Genomic DNA, 15,347 nt, shown 5'->3' with positions numbered 1-15,347 from the left:
TATAAGTGCGCTCAGAAGACTTGGGTGTCAGTGACGTCGCACGCGACCCCTGTTTCTGTTGTTCCTTTCCCAGTTTTTTAGTTATCCAATTCTTTTTATTAAAGACTGGATGCTCGTCTTTCTCAGACTGAGCTTTTTGTTGTATTTGCAGTTGAGCTGATATCTTAGCAAAAGGCTTAACATCCAAACGATTGTGGCCAATAGTCTTATGAACCTGTGCAATGATTTTCGGTAGTTCGCGTGGCCTGTCCAGTCCTGGGACTAGAGTCAAAGCATTAGCTACTGGAAAGTTCACTGCATCTCCCTTAACATTAGCACGGATCAGATCAGCAACTACGTCGAACACCCGACCAGTCTCATCCCCAATTCAACAGTCGCTTCTGGGCCGTGCTCATCCTGAACACGCTTAATCACGGAGGGGAGTACCGTCATTGAGGGAGTGCCGAAACATTTCCCTACACTGCTGTGAATACCCTACCCCAATTGTTACAATCGGCTACTTCTGGTATTAAGTCTTTCTGCAAACTAATTGTCAAAATCCTGTGTTTCTCCACAGAAGAGGTATTCGGAAATACAGCCTCCAGCTGGTCAAATTTTTCGGCAAGCCAGTAAGATAAATCATCTTTATTTTGAGGACACTTGCCTATTACCAAATTAACCATAACAGGACTGATAGTCACATCGCCAGGTCCAGCTAGTTGCGCAGCAACCCCAGGTCGTCCCACCTGGACGTTGCAGATAACATATCGTACAACAGCCCTATACACCTGTATCAAAGAGGTGTGCATCACGCGGAGCTCATCCACCCGAACTGTCAGATAACGTGTGTGTGGGGTGTACCCAGCCAAAACCGGCCATGTGGCCCCATCGATAGATAAAGGGCGCAAATGGATCGGAGTCACTGGGTGTGGGAGGGCATCATTAAACCAGATATGGTGTTGCCATGCCGTTAGCGGAACTTCAAGATGTGTACAGGGCCGATAATTGTGAGGAAGATCAGATGGAGTATAAGTATGGAACAAGTCATCGTCCCCATTTACCGCCGGAAAAGTGACCCGTGAATAAAACACTTCAAAGTGTTGTGTTGGATCAGCTTCCACCACAAAGACAAGATCGACCCCTGCGTCAGGCACCCCATATGCTGTCAAATGCCAAGGGAGTGCCGCTCGACTATGCGCCGGAATATCTACTTCAGCCATGAAGACAAAGAAAGTCTAACAACCTAATGTGCGGCAGCACAATAGAGGGTATCTATGAAAAGAAAATACCTTTTAAAAAAATCAAGCTTAAAGAAACGTATAAAAACATCAATATAGGAGGTATCACTGTCACATCTGTTTTCGGAAACAGAAGTGAGGGTATTGTGGACAAGCACAAGTTCTACTCAAGCGTCTCGCAGATAAGAGCCAGACCAAACGTTGGTTGCACCATGTTGCAGGGATTCTGCACATATACAGAACTATGCGCAGGAAACCAGGACCTCGGTGTATAGTGGTGTACCACCAACCTACCTTAGTGCCTGGTACCCCTTTCTGACTAGCTATAGTGTCTCATTAATTCTCCGTACTACAGCGAAGCTACCAATGATTAGACACCCTAGAACAAGTGACTCAGACTCGCTCAGTAATCGTGGGAGCAAGAACACTCTTTCGCAAACTCACTCTAACTTGTCCACAACCTAAGTAATCAGAGACACAGTATAGTTTAAAATGTTTATTTCAACTAACGTGCCCTATAATGCAGTACACAAGCCAATACTAGCAGCAAAATGCATAAACTCAATATAGTGAGCATTGTTACAATTCCATAAAATATGAACGGGGAGATCATTTTATAAAGTTAGTGGAGAAAAGGCCTAATGCGCCTTGCCACCCTCCCCGTGCTAGGAACTAGTTTATGATAATTATAGAAGACCTCTGGGCTTGTCAGGGGGACCACATACCTCCAGGTTTAGATGCAAAGGTTTACATCTCTGGACAAACACAGCACTTCTTCTCTAAAAGGTTTTCTTCGAGTGTCTTAACATGCCTACAATGCAATATTAAAAGCGCCGGATTTTCAGTAGTGTACCTGTGGCAGTATTATGTCTAACATGCGTGGGACTGACCAACAGCAGATTAACGGAGCACATTGTTTTTGACCTTGAACACGCTGTGCAGACAGAGCCTCAGAGTACAGCAAGAGAAGTGAAAGGTAGACGGTTCTCATGTGAGCGAGCACAGGTAGAGGAGTTGTGCAAAACAAATGCCTGTAGAAATGTGTGCAAAAGCGGCAAAATGGCAGTCAAGCTTATACGAACTTATGCTAACTTAGCAACGTACGCAGTGAATCCATAACCTCACTACAGTTTTTAGTTGATAGGTGTAGAAAATGGTAATGCAGTGAAAATACACTTTATGATTTCTTATACGAGAAATCTGATGGAGGAGTCTTTGAGAAAGGTATCGATCTTTATTCCTTTCAGCAGTTTAATAATTGTGGGAGGTTTTTCCTAAATGTTCTGGGTTCGTCGCAACGTCCTTGCGACGTCATCTTGAATAGCGCATTTTTTTCAGAAACTCTGAAACACATTTATATACATATTTAAATCGATGTTTGCCACTAGTTGTGTAATAATATGCTGTTTAAAGTTATCTCTCTGTAAAGATTTTTCAATAAAAACACTTTTACTTGGTGTTTTTCTCTGTTCAGGGTGACACCTGACGTCACAATAACATCGGTAACCCCAATGATCGTGCCTTTATCATAAAGTGTAAAACACATATCTGCACACATTTTACAGTGTTTTAGACACTAGGGTTTTATTACTGTATTGTTTAAACTCATATTTTTCTAGTGGCTTTCTAGAAAAAACATCTTTAAAACCTATTTTCCATTTTTGCAATGACACTAGGAGTCGCGATGATGTTGGTGACCACGGCCATTGCGAATGAGTCGTGAAAGCGCAAAGCGAAAGCAGGTCTTCAATATTCACCACCCAATTCAAAATTTTTAACTTTATAATTCATTCTAATCATCACACTAGAGCCCCCTGTGCTCTGCTTTCCCAGCACGCAGCTCCGCCACAGCCCTACTGCTAGTCCCCTGCCTTCCGCGCAGCAGTGCACGGTTCGAGTCCCCTGGACTCTCCTCTCTGCATGTGTGCCTCACTTCTGCCTATTTTGTGTTTCACTTTGTTGTGCTTGCTTATTTAGCTTCCTTTAGTGTGTCTTGCTTATCTCAGTTTTCTTGCATTGTGCTCTGCTTATTTAAGTTTTCATTTGATTGTGCCTATTTCCGTTTATTCCTTGTTGTGCCTTTTCACCGCTCTTGCAGCTGACCCTGCTTTTTTTCCTGTTCGCTGCTGCCCCCGCAGCCCCTCCTGCCTACCTGCTGTTCCCGCCCTCCTCCACCCCTGCTTAATGGCGGCGCTGAGCAGCCGCGCATAGTGGGCGCACAGCAGATGCACCAAAGGCAAGCTCATCTGCGCCCGTCTGCGACCCACCCGCGACCAGAGCCAGGAACCCTGGTCCTCCGACCTGACAGTGCTACGACTCAGCAACACTCCACGCTCTCAACCCCAAAATAAACAACAACTGCCAGCTGTCAACACCGAACACCATACAAGGCCAATTCTCTTGCCGACACTGCCGCCGCAACTTCACTCACCTCCAGACGCCCACCACCACCAACCCACCGGATGCCAGCGCACCCAGACCCCTGAGCGGCATCCTCCTCAATGTTCACTCACTGCGCAGACACGCAGTAGAAATCGGGGACCTCCTCAGCACCCACTCGCCTGACGTCACCTTCCTCACAGAAACCTGGACGAACTCCAGCCCTGCACCGGACATCGCAACTGCCGCCCCCGACAGATACAAGATCCAGAGGAAGGACTGCCCCAACCACCTGGGAGGCGGACTCGCCATCGTGCACAAACACTCCCTCCGACTCACCACAACCAGTATGAATGACTCTACACCCCCCCATGGAACACCTCCATTTCGAGATCCAGATCAACTCCAGAATGACTCTACATTGCACCCTCGCCTACAGACCCCCCTGGACCGCGCGCCACGTTCACCACTACCATCGCCGACATCATCGCACCCTACACCATCGCATCCATGGACTACGTATCACTCGGAGACCTGAACTCACACCTCGACAACCCCAGCGACCCCAACTCTACCGCCCTCCTGGACAACCTTGCCAACATTGGACTGAGACAGCTTGTCACCACCCCCCACCCACAAGGCAGGACATACCCTCAACCCCACCTTTGCTGGAGGACACAAGATTCACTTCTGCCACACCATGCAACCCATCTGAATGGACCACCTCTGCGTCCACTTCTCCTTCTTCAAGCCCACAGCACACAGGCCCGCCCCTCGCCCGCCACACAGGAACTGAAGCAAGATCACGAGGAGCACCTCAACGGGGCCCTCAACCACGGCCATTCCCCCCACCAGAACCATTGCCAACTCCACAGCCAACGTACTCTACAGATGGATCACCGACTGCGCAGACGCTCTGACTCCCCCTGTGGAACTCAGACACACAATGGACCACGAAAGCCACCTGGTTCACCACTGACCTCCGAGAATCCAAGCTCACGTACCAACGGCTCAAGAAAGCTTAGAGAAACAGCAAAACCCTCGAACCACACTCCGCCTACAAGCCCGCCATGACACAACACCACCAACTTATCAGAACCATGAAGAAGAACTTCATACAGAACAGAATACTCACCAACTCCCGCAACTCTAAGGAACTTTTCAGCATCATACAAGAATTCACCGAACCCCCCAGCGAATCCTCTGAGGTCCCTCCCTCCCAGGACCTCTGCAACAAACTAGGCTCCTACTTCCATCTTCACATCATAACTATCTACAGCAAATTCAACGAGCAGAACCTAGACACCGACACTACATCTCCCGCTGACAATGCAACCCAGCCTACCATCACCGCTTGGACCCCTGTCACCACAGAAGACACTGCCAAGACCATGAGAAACATACACTCAGGAGCACCCACCGACCCCTGCCCACCCTACATCTTCCACAGAGCAGCCTCCACCATCGGACCCAAACTACGATGTACCATCAACTGCTCCCTCGATACAGGCATCTTCCCTGATGACTGTAAACACGCAGAGGTCAAGCTCCTCCTCATAAGACTAGACAGACCTCTCAAAAAGGGTGGAGGCATTGCCTGCATACATCGATCTGACATCTCCATCTCGAGGTTTCACACCAAACCCCTGGACTCTTGTGAATACCGAGGAATCTCTGTAAAATCCTCAGATAACCACTACCACAAACTACACATACTCTACCATCCCCCAGGTAATAACGCAGTTTTCACAGACCAACTTATGGAAATCATCACAACAAACTCGACCCCTCGTTCCAATGACATATTTCTTGGCGACCTCAATATCCATTGGGAAAACCCCCTAGAAAAAAGGGTCAACGCCCACAAAATCTTCCTAGCAGGCCATTCCTTGATCCAAGCCATCTCAAAGCCCACTCACTCCAAAGCTGCTACACTTGACTGGATCATCTCTAAAGAAAATAATGATTGAATCTATCTCGATCACCCCTTGTGATTGGTCAGACCATCATATAATTTACCTTCCTAATCCCCTCCTCTAGAAAGGAAACTTACTCGCAGCAACTCAAACCCAAACACTGGATAAGAGACACGAAAAAACCTCAACTGGAACAACCTAGCTTCCCACTGTGAGAAAGCTCTCACTCCTCCCAATAACATGTCTGACGTCAATGACCTCACTGCTCACTACAACTCCACGATGACCGAAGTCTTAGACCAAGTAGCCCCACCAAAACTCAAAAGAATACCGGACAAAGACAAAAACCCATGGTTCAACGGAGCGCTGAATATAGAGAGGCGCAAACTAAGACTAACTGAACGGAAATGGAGACAACATCCCTCCCCTCCCAACTCAAACTACTTAGGAAATCTAGAAACTCATATAACAAAAGCATTCTACAATCAAAAAAGACTTCTTCAGATCAGAACTACACAATGCCAAAAATAGACCGAAGAAACTCTTTGAAATGCTAAAACAACAACCTAACAAATAGGACAAAACCACACTCTTAACTTCGAAATCACAGCTTAGTAGTGAATAATTTTTCTCATTCTTCACAGCAAAAACCAACACCCTCCAACTCGAGTTAAGGACGGTAGCAACTAACTCAGCCACCCCAAAGAACACACAAGCTGAAAATCCTAAACAACTCGATCTACCTTCACCCAAAAATATCTCTCACTGGTCTTCCTTCAAACTTTACGATCTCAGCGACATCACTAAAACATTAGCAACTATCAAACCCAACAACCACTTCAATGACCCTGTCCCCTCAAACTGCTTACACCACATCTACCATATCATCTCCCCTCTTTGGACTAAAATCATCAATACCTCGCTACCGCAAGGTCACATCCCAGATTGCCTAAAAACTGGTCAAGTCACCCCGATCCTAAAAACCGACAGCAAACACCTCCGACCCTAACAATTTCCGACCTATAACTAACATTCCCATGCTAACCAAGGTCTTGGAAAAATGTGTTCAGCAACAACAGAACCAACACATCACGAAGTTCAAACTACTAAATGACTGCCAATCGGGTTTCAGACCCGGTCACAGCACAGAAACAGCCATTCTGCACATAGTAGACAACGCCCTCCTCGCTCTTGACCGTAATGAAACATTCCTACTAGTCCTGCTTGACCTCTCATCAGCATTCGACATGATCAATCACAACAAAATTCTAAGAAGACTGCAAATGAGGATGGGTTTATGGGGCATGGTCGTTCAATGGTTCAGAATGCAATTGTTCATGGTAAACAAACAACTCTCCCCCTCTTCACCCAACCTACTAGGAGCACCACAAGGCTCAACCCTATGCCCCGCGCTATTCAACCTCTATGTCGAACCACTAACTGAACTACTACAGCAGGCGAACATCTCATACCACATGTATGCAGATGACTCTCAACTGTACATCAAGATTTTCTACATTGAAGAGATAAAAATGATGAATCTAGCTCTCGAAAAGACTGTCTACTGGCTAACGACCAACTTCCTCAAACTAAACTTGCAAAAAACAGAATTTCTCTTAATCCCCCCCCCTAAAAACTCTCTGGAGATAAAAGAATGGACCAAAATGATCACTGCTCTGAATTGCACGCCGACTCTGGTGGACTCCACCAAATCGCTTAGAATCACACTGGATAAGAACCTTAACATGCAAACACACATCAACTTGTTGGCTAAAAATGCCTGCTTTCACCTCAGTTATCTCAGAAAAATGAAACCTTTTATCGAGAACCACGACCTCAAAACGGTAGTGCAGGCCTTAGTCATTTCGAGGTTGGAGTACGGATGTTCTACCCTCTAGGGGCTTCCCAAAATCTCAACAGCCCCTTTAAAATCCTGTCTCAATGCAGCAGCAAGACTCCTAACAGGATCTAGGAAATTCGACCATATATCGCCACACCTGAAGGCGCTCAACTGGCTACCCTATGAAGCTAGAATCCACCTAAAGATGGCTTGCCTCACTCATAAAGCCCTACACCACAATACCCCACTGTACCTATCCCAAAAACGTACTTTTTCTGGAGGAAACAGACACTCTAGAAGCTTCGAAAATCTACTCCTAAAACCCTCTCATTTCAGCAAGAAAAAAACGTCTGATAGAGCATTCTCCGGAGCGGCACCAAGAATATGGAAATCGCTACCGCCGAACATCAGGAAAATCTCTTCTACACCACTATTCAAAAGGGAAGCAAAATCATTCCTGATGAGCAAATTCCTCCCCTAACTCTGCACGTTCCTCACCATATGGGACCTCACCGACACACCAGCTCTCACTGATCTGCAAGGAACTGAACCAGTCTACGACTCCAAACTTGTTTCTTCACTTCCCTAATGCAACCGTCCACCCCTTTGACTTACACTTACTCGAACTTGTTCATACTGCTCCGAACAAATCATCTCCCTTTTGGTTCTGCTACCTTCCGAGCATTGTTACAAATATTTTGATACTTTGTATGCTCTGTTTTGTGCAAAATGTCTCTACAATACTATGTTTCTTTGTAAAGCGCTCTGATACTCTACCCTGGGTCTTGTTCGCGCTATAGAAAACTCTAAAAAAAAAAAAAAAAAGTAGCCCACCGCAGACCCAACGGACCTCAAGAACTACCGACCCATCTTTAACCTCCCCTTCGCAGCCAAAGTCACCGAGAAGCTCATCAACAACCAGCTCACTAACTTCATAGAAGCCAACTCGATCCTCAAAGCTTCCCAATCCGGTTTCCGCAGCAACCACAGCACCGAGACTGCCCTCCTAGCCGCCATGGATGACATCCGCACCCTCCTCAACCAGGGTAACACGGCAGCCCTCATCCTACTAGACCTATCAGCAGCCTTCAAACACCGTTTCCCACCGCACACTAACCGCCAGACTCTACAACGCAGACATCTTGGGAACTGCCCTCGACTGGGTTCGCTCCTTCCTCAGCGGTCGAACCCAAAGAATCAGACTCCCACCCTTCTTCTCCAAACCCTCAGAGATCAACTGTGGAGTACTCAATGGATCCGCACTCAGTCGCATGCTCTTAAACAGCTATATGGCTACCCTCGTCACCATCGTCAGAAAACACGGACTCAGAGTAGTATCCTACACCAACGACACCCAGTGCATCCTCTTCCCTCACCAACAAACCCGACATCATCAGACACAGCTTTCAGGAAGGTATGAAAGACGTTGCCTCCAGGATGAGCAACAGCTGCCTAAAGCTCAACTCAGAGAAAACAGAAGTCCTCATCCTCGGATCCACCCATTAGCATGGGACAACACCTGGTGGCCCACCACCCTCGGAGAACCGCCCACACCCACAGATCACACTCGCAACCTTGGCATCATACTTGACTCCTCCCTCACCATGCAAAGCAGATCAACGCTGTATCATCCACATGCTCCAACACCCTTCGCATCCTCTGCAAGACCTTCAAATGGATCCCCCCGAATCCAGAAGGATTGTCACCCACACACTCATAACCAGTAGACTGGACTACGGAAATGCACTCTACTCTGGAATTAACGAATCTCTATTCCTCAAACTCCAGACTATCCAGAACGCCCCAGCCAGACTTGTCCTCAGCATCCCACGACAACACCACATCACCCAACACCTACAAGAACTCCACTGGCTCCCCATTGAAAAGAGTGTGACCTTCAAGCTCCTCACTCACGCCTACAAATCCCTCCACACCATCATACCCCAATACCTCAGTGAAAAATCTCCTTCTACGCACCCAAGAGAAGCTTCCGATCCACCGATCTTGCCCTAGCCGAAGTCCCACGTATCCGCACAGCCAGAGTGGGTGGGAGATCCTTCTCCTACATCGCAGCCAAGACCTGGAACAAACTCCCACTCAGCATCAGACAAACCTCCACCCTACAAGCCTTCAGCAAGAGCCTCAAGACCTGGCTCTTCAGATGATAAAAAGCTGAGCGAAACCCCTCCTTCCCCTCCCAGCAGCTTGAGACCCTTGCGGGTGAGTAGTGCACTTCACAAATCCCTGATTGATTGATTGATTGATATATCAGTCTCTGAATGTTGCTGAAACAGTGTGTATGAGTGATTGGCTCGGTTATGTGACTGGCTGTGTGAGCGTGTCACGGAAGGGCTCATTACGATGGCAGACGGACTTAAGTCTGTCCACCATGGTCCCAGGAATCGGGACCACCCGGCCATATGGCAGCGGTCCCGCACATGCAATTACAATACGACTGCTACTGTGGTGATCGCATTGTGCATGTTTACCATTTTAGTGGGTGCTGCTGGCTGAAATACCCGCCACAATGGCAAAAATGCATGTTGTGCATTTCTCGAACTGTAGGGGGGCACCATAGGTACCCCCCAAGTGCACAATTCCATTGCCCCAGCACGAGGGGGCCCGCAACGGGCCCCCAAAGTACATCCCGCCAGCCTTTGAATGGTAGTTGAACTGCCATACAAAGGGTTGTGGGGATGCTGCATCCTAATGTGGCAGATGGTGCCTGCTAGGCACGGCCACCATTCTAGGTATGCTGGCCAGGTCCGACAGGCAATCATAACGATTGCCTGTGTTGGACCCGTGGCAGACGGGTTTTCTGTCTCCCAGCACACTGCCCGCAGGCTGCTGTGGCGGGTTCACCGCCATCGTAATGACCCCCTGAGTTTTTCAGTGGGTGTATAAGGTCTAAGTGGGTCTGTGACTGGATGCATGAGTGTCTGAGTGGATCTGTCAGTGGATGCATAACTATCCGAATGGGTCTGTGAGTGGGTGTATCAGACTCCTAGTGGGTTTTTGAGAGGATGCATGACAGTCTGAGTGTGAACTGTGAATACATGTATGAGTGTCTGACTAGTTCTGTCAGTGGGTATATGAGTCTCTGAGTGGGTCTCTGAGTGGCACTATAAGTCTCTTATTGGCTCTGTCAGTAGGCGCACCTGTCTTTGAGTGGGTGTGTGACTGGCTGCACGAATCTCTGAATGGGCCTATTACTGGCTGTGTCAGTGTTTTAGTGGGTCTGTAAGTAAGTATCTCAGTCTCTGACAGGGTCTGTCAGTGAACCCATGACTATGTCAGTATGTCTCTTAGTGGGTCTATGAGTATCTGAGAGAGTACATGAGTGACTGCATGAGAATAACAATAGGTCTGTGTGAGGGGATCTGTGAGTGGGTGCTTAACTCTCTCAGTGGGTCAGCATGTAGGTGAGTGGGTCTGTGACTGGGTGCATAAGTCTGTGACTGAGTATGTGACTGGGCGCATGAAGGTCTGAGTGCGTCTGTGAGTTGATGCAAGAGTCTCTGACTGGGTATATAAATGGGCGCATGAGTCTCTGAGTGGGTCTGTCACTGGGTACATAATTGTCTGAATAGGTGTGTGACTCGGTGCATGAGACTCTGAGTAGGTATGTCAGTGGGTGCATGCCTTTCTCAGGGGGTATGCAAGTGGGTGCATAATTTCTGAGTGGATCTATGACTAGGTTCTTGAGTGTCTGAGTGGGTCTGGTGAGTGGGTGAATGAGTCTCTGAGTGGGCCTGCAATTGGGTGCATAAGTGTCAGAGTGGGTATGTGAGTGGGTGCATGAGTGTCTGAGTGGGTCTGTGAGTGGGTGTGTCAGTGTCTGAGTGGGTCTCTGATTGGATGTGTCAGTGTCTGAGCGAGTCTGTGACTGGGTGCATCAGTATGTGATTGCGTCTCTGAGTGGGTGTGTGAGTCTATAAGTAAAATTGTTGGCAAGTGTGCATATATACATTTGTTTTTTTATATTTTCATCAATATTTGCGATGACATTGATAGTTGTGACCCCGCGACGGCACATGGTGGGCCGCAGTGATGGTCACATCATCTTCGTGAATGTTGCACGTGATTAAAAAATTCATTTTGGACACATAACGTGTGTCACTAACCCCCCATTTCTCAAAAATGGGGTCAAGGTACCTCCACCCTGACCTCTTATGTTAGCTTTCACAGAAATGTTCAGCCCGGGAACCATCCCCGATCGATAAAATGGCAGCTGCAACTTTCTGTTCAGGTTGCTTCCAGCCAATCACAGCATTCCTGTTGGCACGCGTATTCGCGATTAATCACGGACCATCGCAAAATATCTGCGGCCAGAGATATCACTAACTTTTTCTTCTTACATTTCTCAAAAACTACTGGACAGATTTGCATCAAATAATAAAATTATCAATCTGAGTAACAACATCTACCTTTCTGCCAAATTTGGTGTAATTCCGTCCAGCGGTTCTGGCTGTAGGTTCTACTATGCGTCCTATGGGAATTAAAATGGAAAAACACACATTTTAGACCCGTTTTTCTTGGCCCCCGCTTAAAGGATCACTTTACAAACTTCCCATGTGTAATAAGACTTACTATGCCACTTTTATGGAAACTTTTGTGAAGATTCGTCAACCGGCACCGAAGATATAGGCAAGTCAAAAAACACTTCTCCTATGGAAACTAGGTCCTAACTGTAACTACCCACTGGTGACTGTCGGTCAACCATAGAGCTACTCACACACCTACTCACCCATGAAGTCGATCACACAGCCATTTACTCACCTATACAGTTATACACACACCTACTCACTTATTCATACAGATACTGACACATACTCACTTAAAAAGTCAATGTCACAAGCACACACTCACCTATACAGCCACTCATAACCAACTCACTGACCAATACAGCCACTAATACAGCCACTCATACACACTCATACAGCCACTCACACACCTAGTCACTCCCACATAGGGGCATATTCTCAAGAACGTGTGATAATCATCGCAAAATTAGCTTAACGTAACTCTGCATATCGCAGTCGATCACGGGAAAAGAATGCCGTGTTAACGTAGTATTTTCAACCCGGCGGCACCATGGGATAGTCCCACAATAACGCGTCAAATGACCGCGTTAAAATCAATGCGACTCTGCAAAAATGCGAAACATGAACGCGAAAAAAGTTGCGATGAAGCCAATCGCGATACAAAAATCAGCTATAACCAGCTAAAGGCCTGCAATTCCCACGCGTCATGTAGGAAAATGCACTATAAAAGCAGAACAAGAAAAACACACCAAAAACAAAATAAACTGCGTAGCAACACGGATGCACCCGGACCGAGTGCTCAGGTCAACGCGAACCCCACAAGCCCCACAGACCACCAGCAAGGAACCTCGGGTCGGAGAAGGCCAAGGAGAAGAGGAATAGGAACATGCGGTTCAGTCCGCATGACAACCGTATCGCCGTCACGGAGGTGATAGAACACCAACAAAAACTGTCCGTCACCTCCACCATGTCATTGGCAACACAGACAGAAAAATGACATTCCATCGTGAATGCAGTCGGAGTGTCGAGGAGGCCAAGATGTGCTGGCATGATGTGAAAAGCCAAACCAAGCAGAAACCCGCTGCCAACAGGAAGGCAGCAACGGTGAATGGAGGTGGGAGTCCTGCGCCACAGGAGGAGCTGGAGCAAATGGAGGCCACAGTCATCAGTGTGGAGACAGTGCAAGGAGTCCGGAGTCCGGACACTGCTTGACATGACCTGACACAACATCAATAGGGTGAGTTACGAACAGGGACTGGGGGTGACGGGCACAATGGCACACATGCACAACGACGTGTAGCACACTGCACACCCACAATGACCCTGGGTCATGTCCCTGATCCCCGTGGCACACTGCAACACCCATACAAACATCAAGTAGGCCCCCGTCCACCATGTGCCCAAAGGGGTCCCACCCCACACATCACCAATTCCACAACACACACATGCACCCGTGCGAAAATCAGCAAAGATGCATATCTGTGAGCCACACTGACAATGCAAGTGACACTACATGACGAGCAGCATGGCTGGAGTACAATCACCATGACATTATGCACGTCACGAGACTGAGGTGGCTGAGTGTGGACCACATCCGTAAAGGAGCAGGTCACACTCTGACACATCCACGTGCACAAACAACCAATGATGTCAACAATACATCTGCAGACAAACAACGCACAAGAGTACAAAAACTGTTCAAGAGCACAAATGACCCAAGTCGCCAACATCCCAGCACCTTAAAAGCACAAAAGTCAAAGGCACACCGCCTCCAAGGGGTAAGGGGTAGCAAAATCACAGCTGCAGGGGCGACTCTCCTACAATGCAGCACACACACATAGCAATGACAGCACATCCACATAGACGACAATGTGGTACTCAGTGCAACACTTACACTGCAGAACAGAGGACACAACTGGATCCGCTTGTGCGTAGAAAATGGCCAATCACATCTGACATAGCAGGAAACTGTGAGATGAAAATGTACGTGTACAACCTCACCTAGGTCATGTAGTTCAAATGTCCACTGTCCCGCATCAAATAGTCCGCTCCTCCCAAACAGTCACAATGTACATTGTCATGCAGTCTGTATGTAAACTTGAACAATGCGTCAACATACATGCCAACACAATGTCAACAAGCATCTCCCCTTCACATTGCAGAGGGACAAACAACACCTCCAGCAGAGCAGACCAGACAACTCTACAGTGATGCTGAAGAGGACCTCCACACTTTCTACACCGATGCCCTACAACAGTTCACGAACATCTTAGGCAATCGACCTCCAGAATCTAGGCAGCCCAGCTGCATCCAGGATACTCCACCCCCTGCACAGACCACACAGCTGGAAGCACCCACCACCACAGCTGGCTCCCAGCAACCCACCGAAGCACACATCACATTCCAAGGCCAGGTGTCAGACTGCCAGAAGGGGGTGGCCAAACAGGTGCGGGTGGGGTTCTACCTCATGGAAGCCGAACTACATCACAGTGTAGGTGTTGGGGAGTGTAGGTGGTCCCATCAGGGACCACCTACACTCCCCAACGGAGACCCACACTGTGACAGAGACACTTGCTTTTCACATTTCCAGTACTGAACCACACCCAGAGCCACGGGATAATCAGCCACACCCCCGCGCTGGACTGGTGTACGCCGGACCAGTTCACTCCTCTTACGTAATGAGTGGGGGACAACAAAGCTACATGTGCAAGGTCTCACCCGCTGCCTGCGGTGACATGGCTGCGCCAACTGTACACGGCACAATGTAATGTTGTAGGGCACTGGGCCCTAATTCATACATCATTAGGGGAGAGGAGTTGGCCTAACGGCTAGGGCAGTCAACCTCGAATCTGGGGAAGTGGGTTCGAGTCTCGGCAGTGACGCTGAACATCATGTGATTCTGGGCAAATCACTTACTGGCACATGCATCAAGCAAAAATCTCCTCGCAAAAATAACGAATCGCTAAAATCTCCCGTTAGCGAGTGGCAAACAACCAATTCCAATACATCAACACCAATAGCGAAAAAATAAAGAATCGCTAAAATAATCCCCGTTACAATACAGAATCGCAAAAATTATCCCCATTAAAATAAAGAATCGCAAATTAAAGAATCGCCAATACCAAAAACACAAATAGCGCCTGGCATTAGCGATTAGCAAATAAAGAATCGCTAAAGAATGCATCAAAAATCGCAAATACCGAAAATCTCTAAAACCGGTATTTAGCATGAGCAGAATAAGGGGAATCAGAACCAGGAGGTAAAGTTGTAGACACACACAAAAAAAAAAAAAAAATAGTCCAAGTGTACCGCAGATGTAATCAATCCGAAAGCCTTAAAAACTGGGCCTGGAGACCCTGTTTCCTTTCACAAAATGGTAGCCCTCTACATGCTTGGTGAGAATGAGAATAAATGCAGCAGCACAGCGCAGGAGGAGGATCCAGGAGAGGGT

This window comes from Triturus cristatus, chromosome 10, assembly GCF_964204655.1.
Source record: "Triturus cristatus chromosome 10, aTriCri1.1, whole genome shotgun sequence".
Classification (NCBI taxonomy): domain Eukaryota; kingdom Metazoa; phylum Chordata; class Amphibia; order Caudata; family Salamandridae; genus Triturus; species Triturus cristatus.
The sequence above is the reverse complement of the archived record's forward strand: the minus strand, read 5'-3'. Positions refer to the sequence as shown.